Below are 14947 nucleotides of genomic sequence, written 5' to 3' on the forward strand. Positions count from 1 at the left end.
CAGCAGATTTTTCAACTCAGACTCTCAAAGCTAGGAAATCCTGGAACAACATATACCGAGCTCTAAAAGACAATAGATGCCAACCAAGAATATTATATACAGCAAAATTAAGCTTCAAATTTGGTGATGAACTAAAAACCTTCTATGACAGACAAAAACTAAAAGAATTTACAGCAAGAAAGCCTGCACTACAGAACATTCTTGGCAATCCACGAGGAAGAAATGAAAAACAACAATGAAAGTCTGCAAAGGAAAGAACTTCATTAAAAGAAAAGCCAACAAGGGGCTGGGATTGTGGCTCAGCGGTAGAATGCTTGACTAGCACTTGCAAGGCCCTGGGTTTGATCCTCAGCACCACATAAAATAAAATAAAATGAAGATATTGTGTCCAACGATAACTAAAAAATAAATATTAAAAAAAAGAAAAGCTTGGGCTGGGGATGTGGCTCAAGCGGTAGCGTGCTCGCCTGGCAGTGTGCAGCCTGGGTTCGATCCTTAGCACCACATACAAACAAAGATGTTGTGTCCACTGAAAACTAAAAAATAAATATCAAAAAAAAATCTCTCTCTCTCTCTCTCACTCTCTCTTTAAAAAAAAGAAAAGAAAATCCAACAAAAGGAGAAACCAAATCAAGCTAAATACCAAAAATTTTAAAAAGACTGGTAATAGAAATCATATCTCACATATCTCAATAATAACCTTAAATGTTAATGGCTTAAACTCACCAATCAAAAGACATAGGCTTGTAGATTGGATTTTTTAAAAAGACCCAACAATATGCTGCCTTCAAGAGACTCATCTCATAGGAAAAGATGCCCACAGACTAAAGGTGAAAGGTTGGGATAAAATATACCATTCATATGGCCTACGTAAGCAAGCAGGGATTTCCATCCTCATATCAAATAAAGTAGACTTCAAGCCAAAGTTAATCTAAAGGGATAAAGATGGACATTTCATACTGCTTAACAGAATCATACATCAACAAACATAACAGTTATAAATATATATGCCCCAAACAATGGAGCATCTACATTCATCAGTCAAACTCTTCTCAAGTTCAAGAGTCAAATAGATCACAACATAATAATTCTGGGTGACTGTAACACACCTTTTTCACCAATAGATCTACCAAACAAAAGCTAAACAAAGAAACTATAGAACTCAATAATACAATCAATAACTTAGATTTAACTGACATAGAGTATATTATCTATCAACAAGAAAATATGCTTTCTTCTCAGCAGCACATGGATCCTTCCCTAAAATAGACCATATGTTATGTCACAAAGAAAATCTTAGTAAATACAGAAAAGTAGATACTACTCTGCATTCTATTAGACAACAATGGGATAAAATTATAAATCAATAATAAAATAAAAAATAAATCACTCCAACACCTGGATACTAAATAATATGCTATTGAATGAACAATGGGTTGCAAAAGATATCAAGGAGGAGATGAAAATATTCTTAGAAGTAAATGAGAACACTGATATATCAAATATTTGGGAAATAATGAAGGCAGTGCTAAGAGGAAAGTTCATTGCATGGAGTTCATTCCTTCAAAGAAGAAAAAGTCAACAAATAAATGACCTAACATTACATCTCAAAGCCCTAGAAAGAGAAGAACAAATCAACCCCAAAAGCAGTAGGAGAGAGGAAATAATTAAAATTCGAGTGGAAGTCAATGAAACTGAAATTTAAAAAACAATTGAAAAAAATGACAAAAACAAAAAGTTGGTTCTTCGAAAAAAAATAAATAAAATTGATAAACCATTAGCCATGCTAATGCAGAGCAAGAGAGAGAAAACTCAAATTACTAACATCCATGATGAAAAAGGAAATATTATCATGGACACTACAGAAATACAGAAGATTATCAGAAATTATTTTAAAATTTTTACTCCAATAAAATAAAAGATATCAACAAATTTCTAGCAGCATATGATAGGCCTAAACTAAATCAGGATGATATACACAATTTAAACAGATCAATTTCAAGCAAGGAAATAGAGGATGCCATAAGAAGTCTACCAAACAAGAAAAGCCCAGAACTGGATGGATACACCACTGAGTTCTACAAGACCTTTAAAGAAGAACTAACACCAATACTTCTCAAATTATTTCATGAAATAGAAAAAGAGGGAAATTCTATGAGGCCAATATCACCCTGATTCCAAAACCAGACAAAGACACATCAAAGAAAGAAAACTTCAGACCAATATCTCTAATAAATATAGATGCAAAAATTCTCAATAAAATTCTGGCAAATCAATTACAAAAACATATCAAAAAGATAGTGCAACACGATCAAGTAGGATTCATCCCAGGAATACAAGGTTGGTTTAACATATGAAAATCAATAAATGTAATTCATCATATCAATAGACTCAAAGATAAAAATCATATGATCATCTCAACAGATTCTGAGAAAGCATTTGATAAAATACACCACCCCTTCATGTTCAGAACACTTGAAAAAACTAGGGATAACAGGAACATACCTCAACATTGTAAAGGCTATCTATGCTAAGCTCCAAGCCAACATCATTTTAAATGGAGAAAAATTGAAAGCATTCCCTCTAAAAACTGGAATAAAACAGGGATGCCATCCATCACCACTTCTATTTAACATAGTTCTTGAAACTCTAGCCAGAGCAATTAGATAAAGAAATTAAAGGGATACAGATAGGAAAAAAAACTCAAATTATCACTATTTGCAGACAATATGATTCTATACCTAGAAGACCCAAAACATTTCATCAGAAATTAGAACTAATAAATGAATTCAGCAAAGTAGCTGGATATAAAATCAACACCCATAAATCAAAGGCATTTCTGTGCATCAGTGACAAATCCACTGAAAGTGAAACTAGGAAAATCACCCCACTTACAATATCCTCAAAAAATAAAATACTTGGGAATAAATTTAACAAAAGAGGCAAAAAACTTCTACAATGAAAACTACAACTTGCTAAAGAAAGAAATTAAAGAAGACCTTAGAAGATGGAAAGTTCTACCTTGTTCTTGGATAGGCAGAATTAATATTGTCAAAATGACCATACTAACAAAAGCGCTATATTCAATGCAATTCCAATCAAAATCCCAATGGCATTCCTTATAGAAATAGAAAAAGCAATCATGAAATTCATCTGGAAAAATAAGAAACCCAGAATAGCCAAAGCAATCCTTAGCAAGAAGAGTAAAGCTGGTGGCATTACTATACCAGAACAAAAACTATACTACAGAGCAATAGTAACTAAAACAGCATGGTATTGGCACCAAAATAGACATGTAGACCAATGGTACAGAATAGAGGACATAGAGTCTAACCCAAATAACTTCAGTTATCGTTATTAGACAAAGGCACCAAAACGTACACTGGAGAAAAGATAGCCTCTTCAACAAATGGTGCTGGGAAAACTGGAAATCCACATGTAACAAAATGAAATTGAACCCCTATCTCTCACCATGCAAATCAAAGTGTATCAAGAACATAGGAATTAAACCAGAGATCTTGCACCAAGTGGAAGAAAAAGTAGGCCCAAATCTCCATCATGTCGGATTAGGCCCCAACTTTCTTAATAAAACTCCAGTAGCACAAGAATTAAAACCAAGAATCAAAAAATGGGATGGATTCAAACTAAAAAGCTTCTTCTCAGCAAAAGAAACAGTGAGGTGAATAGAGAGCCTACAGAATGGGAGCAAATCTTTATACCACAAGCACATCAGATAGAGCACTAATCTCTAGGATATAGAAAGCACTCAAAAACCTTAACACCAAAAAAACAAATAACTGAATCAATAAATAGGCCATGGAACTGAACAGACACCTCTCAGAAGAGAATATACAAACAATTGAAAAAATGTTCAACATCTCTAGAAATTAGAGAAATGCAAATCAAAACTAAGATTTCATCTCACTTCAGGCAGAATGGCAGCTATCAAGAATACAAACAACAATAAGTGTTAGAGAGGATGTAGGGGAAAAGGCACACTCATACATTGCTGGTGGGACTGCAAATTGGTACAGCCAATATGGAAAGCAGTATGGAGATTCCTTGGAAAACTTGGAATGGAACCACCATTTGACCCAGCTATCCCACTCCTCAGTTTATACCCAAAGGACTTAAAAACAGCCTACTAAGGGACACGGCCATATCAATATTTGTAGCAGCACAATTCACAATAGCTAAATTATGGAACCAACCTAGGTGTCCTTCAGTAGATGAATGGATAAGGAAACTTTGGTATATATACATAATGGAACATGACTCAGCATTAAAAGAGAATAAAATCGTGGCATTTGCAGGTTAAATGGATGAATTTGGAGAAAACAATGCTAAGTGAAGCAAGCCAAACCCAGAAAAACAAAGGCTGAATGTTTTCTTTGATATGAGGATGCAGACATGTAATGGCGATTGGGAGGGGCAGGGAGCATGGGAGGAACGGAGGAACTTTAGGTAGAGCAAAGAGGAGGGAGGGAAGGGAGGGGCAAGGGGGTAGGAATGATGGTGGAATGAGTTAGACATAATTACTCTAAGTTCATATATAAGACACGAATGGTGTGAAAATACTTTGTGTACACTGGTGTCTTGAAAAATTGTGCTCTATATGTGTAATATGAAATGAATTGCATTCTGCCATCATGTATAACAAATCAGAATAAATTTTAAAAATAAATTTTAAAAAATTAATTCAAATGAGTTCAACAAATATTTTTGAGCACTTTCTACATGCTGGATATAGTGGGAATATTCAAAATAAATCTAACATGAATGCTGAATTTGAACTTAGAGTAAGGGTAAAAAATGACAAGTATAAGAAAATACATGCAATATTATAGATATATACAATGTTCTAAAAAATACAGATGAAAGCATAATCTGGCATTGGAAGAATTAGGGGAAAGGTTCAGAAAGGAGGTCTCCTGGCTAGATATTTCAGAATGAAAAGAGGTAGTTAGGGATGGTATGGAAGGAGAAAGAACCTCTCAAAGAAAACAATGTACAGAAAGTACTAAGGCATGAGACAACATGACATGCAAAGCAAAGTATAACTGGTAAAATAGCTGGAAGCAATGGCACATGCCTGTAATCCCAGCAGCTGAGGCTGAGGCAGGAGGATAGCAAGTTCAAAGCCAGCCTCCAACATCTTAGCAAGGCCCTAAGCAATTCAGTGAGACTCTGTCTCTAAATAAAATACAAAAAAAAAAAAAAAAATGGCCTGGGTATGTGGCTCAGTGGTTAAGTGCCCCTGGGTTCAATATCCAGTTTAAAAAAAATGGTAAAATAATTTATAATGTCTCCAAGTTATAAAAGTATTATGTGGCTATTAAATTGGCATATTAAATTTATATCTAAGGTTTATTTAATGTACAAATGCAACTAAAAGGAAAGGCCTTGTTTCCCATGCTGTGTGACTAGGTAGCCTTTAAAGGTTTATGTATTAGAAGATCTGAATTGATAGAAATCACTCTGTTGGTAATGTGAGGGGGGACTTGGGATGGGGGAGGGAAGGGACAAGACTGGAGACAGCAGTGAGAAACAGTAGTTTCCTGACCTGAGGTAGACGCAGTAGATATGAAAGCATGTACCAAAAAGATACTTTGGAGGTTAAAATAAGTAGAACTTGGCAATTGATTACATAAGGTGAGAGGAGGAGCCACAGAAAGAGAAGCCTGTAAGGTCACTCCCAAGTTTCAGGCTCAAAAAGAATTCATGGAGGAAGCATTTGATATATAAAATACTGAAAGATGAGCCCATTTGAATGGAGAAGGGATAGTGAGGGATTTAGGATATGAGGAGATTTCTCTAAATACCAAGGGGAGAAGTCTTGGAGTACAGGTTATGCTAGAACTCTAACAAGGACAGGAGGTAGAGATTTTGTAGTCATCACCTTAGAGGTGATTGTTGAAGCCAATTCTATCACCTCAGGAAAGAACAAGAGCGAACAGTTTAGAATCCTGGAAGACACCAAATTAATAAGGCAAGCTGAAAAGAATCCAGAGGAGGCAGCTCAGTGAAATGAGACAGAAGAATATGTGATAGAGACAACACAATGAGTAAGAGCTTAATCTTTGAAGTCAGATCAGCTATGAAGATAATGCAGGTTTCCTTAGCTGTAAATGAAAATTTAAAAATCTATCCATTCATGAAAAATCCTCAACAAATTAGGAATGGAAGGAAACTTCAACATGATAAAGAGTATCTGTGAAAATCCTACAACTAATATGTTTAATGGTGAAAAACTGAATGTTCTCTCCCTAAACCTGGGAATAATACAAGGATGTCCAATTCTATTAAGCATGTACAGAGGTTCTAGTCAGGGTGGTTACAATGAAGATATAAAAGGATTCAGACTGAGAAAAAGGTAATAACGCTGTCTTATTCACAAACAACATGATTTTGTATACAGAAAATCTTAAGGAACCTGATTTAAAAATTTAGAATGATTTTATCAAGGTCACAAAATAAACATACAGAATTCAGTTATATTTCTATACACTAGCAATGAACAGATTGAAAAAGAAATTAAGAAAATTACTCCATTCACAATAGCATCAAAAAGAAAAAAAATACAATTTAACAAAAGAAGTATAAGAGACATATGCATGGCGGTGCACACCTGTAATCCCAGCAGCTTGGGAGGCTGAGGCAAGAAGATTGTGAGTTCAAAGCCTAAGTAATTTAGCAAGGCCCTAAGCAATTTAGCAAGACCCTGTATCAAAATAAAATATTAAAAGGGCTAGGGATCTAGCTCAGTGGTTAAGCGCCCCTGGATTCAACCCCTAGTACTAAAAATATAAATAAATAATAAGTACAAGAGCCAAGCACAGTGGCACATACCTGTAATCTCAGAAATTGAGGAGGCTGAAGCAGAGGGCCAGCCTCAGCAACTTGGGGAGACCTCATCTCAAAATTAAAAAGCGATGGGGATGCAGCTCAGTAGTAGAGCACTCCTGGGTTCAACCCCAGTACCATAAATAAACAAAAGAACAAGACTTGTACATGAAAAACTATAAAACAATGCTGAAAGAAATTAAAGATCTAAATAGGTGGAAATATATCCCATATTCATGTATCAGAAGAGTGAATATTATTAAAATGGTAATACTTCCCAAATTCATTACAGGTTCAACCCAACCTTTACCAAAATTCCAGATATCTTTCTGCAGAAATTGACAAGCTAATTCTAAAATATATTTAGAAATTCAAAGGAAAATATCTTTGAATCCAAAAATATCTTGAAAAACAAGAATAAAGTTGGCCAACTTATCCTTTGATTTCAAAATCTACTACAAAGATAAAGTAATAGAGGTGCTCAGCCAGGAGGAGACTGAGAGGCCAAATGGGTCCCTGCAGAGCCTGAAGAGGTGTGGGGGTAACACCACTGGAATCTGAGAGGCTCCAGTCAAGCCAGGAGGCAGTGCTCAGAGTAACACAGAGAATCAAGGAAGTAAATAATTTTAAAAGTAAAAACAAAACAAAAAAAAGTGGGTTTGTTACACAAAACTGGATGATCAATCTCTTAGTGATAATCAACAAACTGAATATTTTGACAGTCTTTTTGAGGAAACTCATAGGTTGTTGCCAAATGCAACTGAACAGAGTAGGTAGATGTTTAAGTATAAACTTGTGGAAAACATGGATTCACAGTCAAAGATTTTGGAAGTTATTCTGATGGTGCAAGTCAGCATTTTCTGAACTATATCAAAAGGGATTACCTTCAGAATTACAGGGAATTTTTGACGAGTAATGAGTGGACATTAAAGTTGGAACATTAAGAAAAATAACCTATCCTCTCCTTATTTTCTTTCATAGTTTATCATAAAGATATAGGGAAGATCAGTAGTATAGTAGGAGATAAAGAGGGATGGGAAAGGGAAGAAAATAAAGAAGTAATTCTTTTAAAAATCATGTTATATGCATATGTAAATATATCACAGGGAATTTCACCTTTATGTGTAAATAGAAAGAACAAACCAAAGATAAATAGATGAGCCAAAGGAAGGAAAATCAGTAGAGGAAGGAGAAGGGGGTGGATTATGAACTAAAAACAATTCATGCATGTATGATTATGTCAGGATGCTTTAATTAAAAAAAAATTATTGTGGGCTGGGTGTGGTGGCACACAACTGTAATCCCAGCAGCTCAGGAGGCTGAAACAGGAGGATCTCAAGTTCAAAGCCAGCAATGGCGAGGCACTAAGCAACTCAGTGAGACTCTGTCTTTAAATAAAATACAAAATAGGGCTGGGGATGTGGCTCAGTAGTCGAGTGCCCTGAGTTCAATCCCTGTTACAAAAAAAAAAAAAAACCTATTGATTACAATTTTCAGCCAAGCCTGGTGCACACTCATGTAATCCTACTCACTCAGGAGGCAGAGACAGGAGCATCACCTGAGGCCCCCTGCCACAAAAAAGAAAAATAAACTATGTATGTCTACAAAACTTGTGTTCCACCCCTTCTCAAGGCAGGGTTACACAATCTGAAAAGCAGTATAAAGATTCCTTAGAAAACTTGGAATGGAGCCACCATTTGACCCAGCTATCCCACGGCTTAAAAACAGCATATATACAGCTTGACACAGCCACTTCAATACAGCCAGCCCAATTCACAATTGCTTCTGTGGAACCAACCTCAATGCCTTTCAGTAGATGAGTAGATAAAGACACTATGGTAAATATACACAATGGAATATTGCTCATCATTAAAAGAGAATAAAATTATGGCATTTTCAGGTAAATAGATGGAGAACATCATGCTAAGCGAAACAAGCCAATCCCCCAAAATAGCGGGTGAATGTTTTCTCTAATAAGAGAATGATAATCCATAATGGGGCAGCGGGTGGCATGGGATGAGTGGAGAAACTTTGGGTGAGACAAAGGAGTACTGAAGTTAAAAATAAACATAATTTGTCTGCTGTTTCACTGAACAACTTGGAGCCCATTGCTAACATAGAGATCTGGCAAATCAATAGAAAAAGGATTGTATAGAAATTTAATGTTTTTCATTAAACCACATCAGTAGATGAATAGATAAAAGAAACTATGGTAAATAGTTTATCAAAAAGTACCAAGGAACTTGGGCTGGGGTTGTGGCTCAGTGGTGGAGCACTTGCCTCACACATGTGAGGCACTGGGTTCGATCCTCAACACCACATAAAAATAAATAAATAAAAATGTTGTGTTCATCACTAAAAATATTTTTTAAAAATCAGATAAATTTTTAAAAAAAGTACCAAGGATCTCAAAGTCCTCCCTTTTCCCTGGCAACAGGTCTTCTACTTTTCTCATATTGCTAGATGAGACTCTTGGAAGAAACAGTTTTACAGAATGATGGAATCATTGAAAGACTCAAAAAAATTGCTGAATCTTGTAGAGATCTTTCATAATATTGATTTTTGAGAGAATAAGTAGAAATTTTGCAGAAAAATAATGGTTTTAAGTGGACATGCAAAACGTGGGAGAAAGGACAAGTTAGACTCGCAGAATTTTTTAGTGTGTTATTTAATTCTCTACTGATAATAAGATTTTTAAATAATCACAATTTAAGAAAGTAGCATGACGGGAAACTGTATTTAGTATACTTATTCCAAAAGGTTATTCAGAAAAAAAATATACTTACTTTAAAATATCAAGTAGTCAACATACAATATATTAAGTGGCTATATGTTTAGAATATTAACAGAGTTTAAATTAGTAAAAATGTTCACAGCATTAATCATTAAACATCATTTCTAAAGAGCAATATTTATTTAAATGTCAGCTATCTGTTTTTAAATGGCAATAAATAAGACAGGATAGATAATGGGCCCCAATTAAAGTTTTCTTCAAATATAAAGACCACTCAAAAATAATTTGTAGAAACAAACATTGCAGCCATGCCTTTGTCCACAGTGGTAGGAAAATGGAAGTGAGGGTGAACCCAAATGGATATTACTACAGAGTCCAAACTCAAGGGCTAAAAGGGCACAGCCAATTAGAAGTTCACAGACAAAACAAATAGTGTTGGTACTTCTCCAAGATCTGATTAGCATAGGTATTGATCAATGCCACCACAATAGCTATATAAACCCCTAGACTGGTACGCTTAAGTGGCAACTTGCTATTGAGTCCCCTCTTTGTGAGGGCCCTCTTTTCTTCTCACTTAATAAATCCTACTTCTTTCACTCTTGCCTTCCGTTATTGTCCATGAATTTCATTCTTCAAATTTGCAAGACAAGGGGCTGGGTATGTGACTCAGTAGTAGAGCTACTACCTGAATTTATGAGATAATAACCCAGAAAGAAATTGGTAAGTTGCTGAAGGGCATAGCCCCACTTTAAGAGGTGCATCATGCCACTCCATACTAGTGGAGAAGAATCTAGCTTTACCAGCTGCGGATCCTTGGAGCTGATGTTGCAGGTATCCCCTACTGTGATTAGTTACTAACACTAAAACTGGCTTTTCTGGTTGCAGAGGCTGGCAGCTTACACACACCCCTCCCACTAGCAGAAGCAGAGAACTGAATTCATCTCAAACTCTAATTTCAGCAATATGTTAAAAAACTAGTGGTAGGAAACATGGTGGAATGAGACGAACATCATTACCCCAAGTACATGTATGAAGACACAAATGGTATGACTTACTTTGTGTACAACCAGACATGAAAAATTGCTCTATACGTGTACTATGAATTGAAATGCACTCTGCTGTCATATATACAAATTAGAATAAATAAATAAATTTTTAAAAACTATATGTGGCAGCATCAATGTAATTATTTATAACTTGGGTATAATCAAAAGGATAGGAGAACCCGTTTCTATCAGTTATGTCTAAAATTCATTGTGTTCTAGTTTCACTCTGTGTTGACAAGATATACTCAAATGTTAATTTGGCAACAATATCTAAGATGCATTTTCATTTAGAAATAAAATTGTGTGGTTTAATATAATGCCAATATTAATCTGTTGACTCACATTTCTATACTTTCTAAATATATAATTTTTTATTTTTCCCTTGTTATTTTTTTATTTTTAATTTTTGCCTGCTAGGGATCAAATCCAGGGCCTCCAAAATGTTAGAAGAGTGCTCTACTGAGCCACATCCCCTAAATTTGTAATTTTTTTTTAAAGAAAATTCTCTCTCCATGAACCTGTTTATTCTTTTTTCAAATAAGCGATTTTTTTTTTTTTTTTTTTTTTTTTTGCATTACTGGGGATTGACTCAGGGGTATTCTACCACTGAGCTACACCCCCAGTCTTTTTTTTTTTTTTTTTTTTTTTTTTTTTTTTTGAGACAGGATCTCACTAAGTGGCTATGTTGGCCTTGAACTAGTGATCCTCCTGCCTTGGCCTCCTGAGTCACTGAGATTACAGATGTTCACCACAATGCCCATCTAGGAATTTATTTTTAGCTAACATTTGGGGTTAGTCATTCATTTGCCACCACTCAGAATATAACACTAGGTTATCACATTATAATTAATGAATGTTTAATGTATCACATGAAGTACAATTTTTCTATTTCATTTATCTCCTGGGTTCACACTAAAGGATTATTTATTACATTCTGATGTCACCAAGACAACTTAAGCTTTTAACTAAAATAAAACATTAAGACTTAAATATTTCAATCAGATTAAATCCCCTTGCTTGAAAATAAGCTTAGTAAGATTTTTTTGCAAGTGATTTTTTATTAGAGCTTAATGATTACACATAGTAGTTGGGTTCATCCCAACAAACTCATACATGTATGAAAATTTCAGCTCATGATTTCCCCATTTTCCCTTCCATCTTCTCCTTCTCCCTTTTCTATTCTACTAGACATCCTTTCACTTGTCTATAATATGTATTTGATTAATCCTTCATATAATCTTATCTTCTGCATATGAAAGAAAACATTTGACATTTGAGTTTCTGAGTTTAGCTTATTTCATTAGCATGATATTCTCCATTTCCATCCATTTACCAGGAAATGCCATAATTTCATTCTTTTTAATGGCTGAATAGAACTCCATTGTGTTTGTGTGTGTATCCCAATTTTTAATCCATTCATCTGCTGACAGGCATCTGGGTTAATTCCATAATTTAGCTATTGTGAATTGTGCTACTATAAATATTGATGTAGCTGTGTTGCTGTAATATGCTGATTTTAGATGTTTGGGAAAAATATCCAGGAGTGGAATAGCTGGGTTATATGGTGGTTCCATTCCTAGTTTTTCGTGGAATCCCCAAACTGCTTTCCAAAGTGGTTTTTCTAGTCTGCAGGCCCAACAATGTAAGTGTACCTTTCTCCCCATAACTTCATCAACATTTATTGTTGGTTGTATTACTTGCCATTCTGACTGGAGTGAGATGGAATCTTAGTGTAGTTTTTATTTGCATTTCCCTGATTGCTAAAGATGTTGAACATTGTTTTCATGTACTTATTGGTCTTTTTTGTTTCTTCTATTGAAAGTATCTGTTTAGTTCTTTTGCCCATTTATCAATCAAGGTGGTTTTTTTTTTCCTGGTGCTATTTTTTTTTTAGTTTTTTATACATTCTGGATATCTATCCTCTATCAGATGAGTAGCTGGCCAAGATCTTCTCCCATTCTGTAGGCTCTCTCTATGTGCTCTTCATTGTGTCCTTAGCTATGCAGAAGCTTTTTAGTTTGATGGCATCCATTTTTTGCTTGTGGCTTTATGCTTATGCTTTGGGGGTCTTGTCAAGGTGTCAGCACCTATATCATGGGAGTGTTGAGTCTATATTTTTTTTCTAGCAGTTGTAAGGTTTAATTCTAAGTCTTTGATCCATTTTGATTTAATTAAGTCTTTGATTCATCTAGATTTGAGTTTTGTGCAGGGTGAAAGATATAGAAGTCTAATTTCACTTTTCTACATATAGCTATCTAATTTTCCTAGCACCGTTTGTTTTTTTTTAAGCTGTCTTTTCTCCAAGATATATATTTGGCACTTTTGTCAAATATCCAACAGTTTGTAGGTTTGTCTCTGTGTACTATATTTTATCACGTCTATTTTGGCACCAATATCATGCTGTTTGTTGACAGTTCTGTAGTATAATTTCAGATCAGGTATTGTGATACTTCCTGCTTCACTTATTTTGCTTAGTATTGGTTTGGTTATTCCAAGCCTCTTATTCTTCCAAATAAATTTAAGAATTATTTTTTCTAATTCTGTTAAGAATGCCTTTGGTATTTTGATGGGGACTTCAGTGAATCTTTTAGTAGCATGGCCATTTTGACAATATCAACTCTGTCTATCCATGAACATGGGATATCTTTCCATTTTCTAAGTTCTTCAATTTCTTTCTTTGGTGTTCTACACTTTTCATTGTAGAACTCTTTTTACTTGGTTAGATTAATTCCCAGTTTTTTTAGGTTATTGTGAATGGGATGGTTTTCTTGATTCCCTCCTCTACTGAATCACTATTGGAGTATAAGAATTATATTGATTTATGCATGTTGATCTTTTATCTTGCTACTTTACTAAATTAATTTATAAGCTCTAGAAGTCTCCTGGTAGAGTTTTTTGGATCTTCTACATATATGACCATATCATCAGCAAACAGATATTTTGACTTCTTTTTTTTTCTATTTGTATCTCTTGGATTTCCTTTTCTTGTTTGTTTGCTCTGGCTAATGTTGCAAAGACTATATAGAATCATAGAGGTGAGAGTGGATATCCTTCTCTTGTTCCTCAATTTAGTGAAAATGTTTTTAGGTTTTTCGCCATTTAGTATTGTGTTGGCTTTTGGTTTTTCATAAATGGCATTTATGATGTTGAAGTAAGTCCCTTCAATTCCTAGAGTCTCCATTGTTTTTAACCTGAATAGATGTTGGATTTTATCAAAGGCTTTTTCTGCATCAGTTGAGATGATTGTGTGATTTTTGTTCTTAATTCTGTTTAAGTAATGAATCACATTTATTGATTTGCACATGTTGAACCAACCTTTCATCCCTGGAATGAAACCCATTTGATCATGGTATATTACCTTCTTGTGCTTTTAAATGTGGTTAACTAATATTTTATTTAGGGTTTTTGCATCCATATCCATCAGGGATATTGGTCACTAGTTTTCTTTCCTTGATGAATCTTTGTCTGGTTTTAGTATCAGCATTCATAAAAAGTATTTTAATAAGAGTGTTCCCTCTCTTTCTATTTTGTGGACTAGTTAGAGAAAGACTAGTGTTAGTTCTTCTGTAAAGGTCTAGTAGAATTCAGGTGAGAATCCAATCCATCAGGTCCAGGGCTTTTCTTTTAATTGTGTAAATATTTTTTTAGTTGTTGATGAAGCTTTATTTATTTATTTATTTATTTATTTATATGTGGTGCTAAGAATAGAACCCAGTGCCTCACACATGCCAGAAAAGTGTGTTACCACTTAGCCACAGCCCCAACCCCCAGGGCTTTTCTTTTATGGAAGGCTTTTAATTGCTGTTACAATTTTATTACTTGATATTGGTCTGTTTATGATTTCTATATCTTTCTGATTCAATTTGAGCAAGTCATATGTGTCTAAATTGTCCATGCCTTTCAGATTTTCCAATTTATTGGAATAAATTTTCAAAATAGGATCCAATCATCATATAGATTTTAGAGGGGTCTGTGGTGAAATCTCCTTTTCCATCTCTGATCTTATTGATTTGGTTCTTCTGACTTTCCTTTGCTTAGTTTGGCTAAGGATTTATTGATTTGTGTTTTCAAAGAACCAACTCTGCATTACATTGAGCCTCTGTATTATTTGCTTAGTCTCAATTTGTTTTGGAGATCAATTTGTTCTTTTTCTCAGGCCTTGAGGTGGAGCATAAGCTTATTTATTTGGGATCTACTTTTAAAATGTAGGCACTCAGTGCTATAAATCTGCCCCCTTAGAACTGTTTTCACACTGTCCTACAGATTTTTGATATGTTGTGTCTTTGTTCTCAGTCATTTCTAAGAATTTCTTGATTTCTGTCCT

General features: G+C 34.6%; 1 pseudogene; it reads left to right on the plus strand.

Moving 5' to 3' along the window:
- Positions 1–7491: 7491 nt before the first annotated feature.
- On the plus strand, positions 7492–9396 carry LOC114104836 (UBX domain-containing protein 2A-like; annotated as a pseudogene).
- Positions 9397–14947: the final 5551 nt, after the last annotated feature.

This window comes from Marmota flaviventris, chromosome 3 (genome assembly GCF_047511675.1).
Source record: "Marmota flaviventris isolate mMarFla1 chromosome 3, mMarFla1.hap1, whole genome shotgun sequence".
Taxonomy (NCBI): Eukaryota; Metazoa; Chordata; class Mammalia; order Rodentia; family Sciuridae; genus Marmota; species Marmota flaviventris.